The sequence below is a fragment of the Mastomys coucha genome, unplaced genomic scaffold (assembly GCF_008632895.1).
Source record: "Mastomys coucha isolate ucsf_1 unplaced genomic scaffold, UCSF_Mcou_1 pScaffold1, whole genome shotgun sequence".
In the NCBI taxonomy this organism is placed as follows: Eukaryota; Metazoa; Chordata; class Mammalia; order Rodentia; family Muridae; genus Mastomys; species Mastomys coucha.
This window is the reverse complement of record NW_022196891.1, coordinates 16,301,104-16,305,644: the sequence shown is the minus strand read 5'-3', so window position 1 is coordinate 16,305,644 and position 4,541 is coordinate 16,301,104. Positions and strand designations below refer to the sequence as shown.

The following is a 4,541-nucleotide window of genomic DNA, read 5'->3' as shown; positions in this document are numbered from 1 at the left end:
GAGAAGAGTAGAGGGAGAAGAGTAGAGGGAGAAGTGTAGATGGAGAAGAGTAGATGGAGAAGAGTAGAGGGAGAAGAGTAGAGGGAGAAGAGTTGCCAGTGCTTTGTCAGATGTGTTGTTGCACGGCTCTTCTTGAGCTTCTCACTGATCCTGAAATAAAGTGTAAAACCCAAGAGATTTTAAATTAGAACTCCATGCAGTGTGGTGTTGTGGTAGATAAGGTTGTTAGGAGCACTTGACTGTTGCTACTTTCTAGCTTGTGTACTTACAGTCTAGGGTCATTTAATAGTCCTTTATTGGTCTATACAGAGCTCAAAGTACTAATTCCAATTTGTTAGTATTTTTGTTTTAGCTTTTTCAAATGAAACACAGAAAACTAGTAAAATGAGAAAATGGTTATTTAAATGATATTTGTTTTTTCAGCATTTGGACATATTTTATTGACAAATTATCATGTAAATCCAAGGTTACCAGGCAAATTAGCTAGTTGAAGAGCATTCTTTTAATTAATGATAAACTTAATTAAGAATCCTTATAAATGAGGTAAATGATGACAATATTTTTTAGAGATGGTCATTTAAAACAGAATAAACTAATAATTTAAAAGATAGGAAGAGTATTTGACTTTTAAGTCAGTGCATTCTCCTTAGGGAAGTTGAAATCCTTGACATCTTTAGATTCTCTCCATTTTAAACAGTGTTTCTAATTAAGCAATTCTATTGCCCTAGAAACTTTGTTCCAAGAGATTAAAAGAATATATTGGGGATTTCTAACCCTGAAATACTGACCCAGGAAGCAAGAAAAGGAAGAAAGGCCAGAGGTAACTTAAGAAGGTTAACTCAATTGCTTGTTCTCCATTCCTGCCTCTTCATGAAACTCAACCAGTACTTAATTGTGTATTTTTAAAGTAATTGATTATTTGCTAGTCAAAAGAAGTACCATTTAGAAAAAAAATGTTTTAGACCCAACCCAGTATTCTAGTTTTCAAAATAAAAGCATACATTTTGATCACTAGGAAAGTTATATAAATCAGAATTTCTTAAGGTACACAGTAGAAGAAAAATAAAACAAAATTAAGATTCAGCATAATATTCTTGTGAGAAAGGTAAAATTTTAAAGGAAAAGATATGATCACTTCATTCCTCTAGATTGTTTTAAAAATCTTTGTTCTCTTGTATCCCAAGAGTATACAGTTGTTAACCTTAACACTCCCCTCCTCTTTATATTAGGATATTTAGTTGTATATGTATCTTGGTGTCCGTGGGTGATTAATTCCAGGACCCCAGAGGACCTAAAAGTTCTGTGGGTATTTCAGGCTCTTTACATAGATGATAAATATTTGCATGAAGACTGCACATATCTCTTTGTATGCTTTTAAGTCTTATGTATATTATTTATACCTAGTACAATGTATAAATGTGTTTGAAGATTTTTAAATTATATGTGTTTGTGTGAATTTTGCACTTTAGGTTTTACACTTAAATATGATTCATTGACTGCTCTTGAATATAAAGCAACCACAACAAAAATGGTATTGTTAGGGTAGTGAGATTCTGCCAAGCTTGATGACTCACCAGAATCTACTTAGTGGAAGGAGCATCTACTGTGGCAAGTTGTCCTCTGACTTCCACATGTGTGCATTGCATATACACACCCCTTCCCCAAAGTAAAAGTAAAAGGGGTGGGACACTTCAACCATGACAGAGAGTTTTATACACACACACACACACACACACACACACACACACACACATGTATATATACATATATATGTATACACACACACATATCATGACAGATGATCCTCAGTCTACATAGTACCTCTCATTCTATATTCTAAAGAACTCTATGAACCAGATTTAAGCATAGACCCAAACTGAAAGTTTTAGAAGAAAATGTAAGAAAATCTTAAGTATCTACATTTGGTTAAGTATTCTTAGGTGTGACACCAAAAGAATGGTTCATTAAAGTGTATGTGTATATATGTTTAAAAAGGCAGTGTGGTGGTGCACACTTTTAATTCTAGCACTCCGTCATCAGAGGCAGTCAGATCTTTACCTACATAGGCCAGCCAAGAACTCAAACAGTGAAAACCTGTCTCAAAAAAAGAAAAAGAAAACAAAGTATATTTATTAACCAACAGTGATGCTGTTTAGAATTATAGCATATGATTGGAAAAAATTCCCACATTTCTCAGTGTTTTCAAATTCCTGGCATATTACTACTCTTTGATATTCCAGAACAATAAATCAGTATTCCCAGGTGTTCTCAGAGCTTTCAAAATTATATTTTAAACATCCTTCTAATAACAGTCTTCAGACTCTATGGTTTGAATAGTTAAAATTCTTGTTTGCAGAGTAAAATATACCAGGTTCAGCAGTTCTTATAGAGCAGTCCATCTTCAGAAATACGCAGTGAGAAACATAATTTAAAAGTCACATCGTGCCAATGCGACAGCCCTTTAGGTTGCCATACATGGTGGGGCACCTCACCTCACTGAGCATCTCTCGTTAACTCATCTTTTGTAGCTTTTAGCAGAACATTCCGTATATGTTTTGTTATATTTGTACACTTTATTTTTTGTTTAGCTTTTATAGATAGGATTATGTTTTAAATTTAATTCCATGTATTCTACGTTATACTACATACTTTGCAAATAGGGCTAGTTTTATTTCTTTCTGTGCGCCCCCTGTCCCTTTCACTAAATTATTTGCTTTGTTCCTGATCTTAGGATAAAAATGTTTAGGTTCTATGCATTAAATTAATTAGGACAGTAGCCATATAGACTGCTTTTATAAATGTCCTTAATCATGTTAATTTTCTTTTTGTTCTTTTTGAGAATTTTTATTGTGGTAAATTCTGTCAGATGCTTTTCTGCATTGATTGAAAAGCTCATATGATTTTTTTCCTTACTCATTTAATGTGGTAGATGACATTGATCAATTGTGTAACTGTAAGCCTTGCCACACTTCATAAATAAAACCCTTCTTATACAGTTGTTTCACACAATGATGAATTCTTCTTTATGCCTTGGGTGTTTCAGTAGAATGAAATGAAAATGAGAAGTGCTGTCTTGTGTGCTTCCTGTGAAATTGTAGAGACAGTGGTAATCGTTCCTTAAATAGCAAACCATCTGGATTTGAAAATGCCATAGGGTTTTAAGTTTTCTATTCAAAATTTAAAATAGCTACAGGGCTATTTAGATGGTTCTGTATATTAATTAAATTCTGATATTTTGTGCCTTTTGAAGAATTAGACTACTTTGTATGTCAGATTATTGTACTTGAATGCAAATTGTTTTCATTATCAGTTTGATGTCAACAAGGTTCAGATGGTGCCTTCTACTTCATTCCTAACATTAATACTTTTTGTTAAAGATTTATTATCTTTTTCATGTATGTGAGTACATTGTCACTCTCTTTAGACATACCAGAAGAGGTCGTAGGATCCCACTACAGATGGTTGTGAACCACCATGCAGTTGCTGGGGATTGAACTAGGGACCCCTGGAAAAGCAGTCAGTGGTCTCAACCACTGAGCCATCTCTCTAGCCCATGTTAATTCTTTTTTTCTTTTCTTTTGTTAATCTTGGTTCATTGATCTTTTAAAAGGATCAACTTTGCATCCCAGTTGATTTTCTTTTTCTCCTGGATGGTTGTATAGCAAGCAGTCTTTAATTGTTCTCTTGTATTTCCTTCCCACTGTTCACTGTTGTTTTTTAGGCTTTTCTCTGAGTTCTTAAGGAGATTAGAGTCCTGGTTTCCTGTTGTATATATGCAGCCCTATAAATTTTCTTTATTAGTGCATGGTATATCTGTGACCCACAAATTTTACTAACTTGTATTTTTAGTTTTATGTATTTTTTTGGTTTCCCTTAAGATTTCTTCTTTGTCCCATATGTACTTAGAAAGTATGCTATTTACTTCCTTGTGTTTGGAGATTTTTCTATTGTTAATTTCTAGCTTAATTCTTCTGTTCTTAGGGACTATACTTTGTAGAATTTCATTTCGTTAGTTATATTTATTTAGTTTTGTTTTGTGTCCCAGGATATGGTATTTCATGGTAATTCTTCAAGGGACATTTGGAAGTTATATGTGTTCTTTTGTTAGTGACAAGGTGTTTTGTAAATGCTTATTGGAACCTGGTAGTTAATATTATTATTATTATATTTTCCTATATTCTTACTAATGTATTTAATTATACCAGCTATTGAGAAATGGGAGTTCAGTTTTTCATTGTGGATTTGTCTATGTTTTAATTTCAGTTTTCTAATTTTGATTAATATATTTTGTGCCTGTAGATTATTGTCTTGGTTGTGGATTGTTTTATTACTGTGCGATTCTCCTTGCTAATTTTCTGAGGCCAAAGTCTCATTATGTAGTGTAAAGTTAGCTACTCCTCCTTTCATCAATTGTTTCTGTGATGTATCTTTTCCCATTGTTACACTATCTACCGTATTATAATGTGGAGGTAGTTTTTTACTGTTTGTTTCCTATTAGGCCAGCAGTTGTCTTTTTTTTTTTTTTTTTTTTTTTTTTTTTT

General features: G+C 33.0%; 1 protein-coding gene across 8 annotated transcripts in view; it reads left to right on the top strand.

The window, feature by feature from the left end:
- Nucleotides 1-4,541, top strand: part of Ptpn4 (protein tyrosine phosphatase non-receptor type 4) — a 158,515-nt gene that overhangs the window by 37,097 nt on the left and 116,877 nt on the right. Inside the window, exon 3 of one of the 8 annotated variants that reach the window (XM_031380541.1) lies at nucleotides 729-820. The exons of the other annotated variants lie outside the window; for them this stretch is intronic. The gene's annotated coding sequence lies outside the window, so the exon portion shown is untranslated. The remainder of the gene's footprint in view (nucleotides 1-728; nucleotides 821-4,541) is intronic. 8 annotated transcript variants of the gene reach the window in all.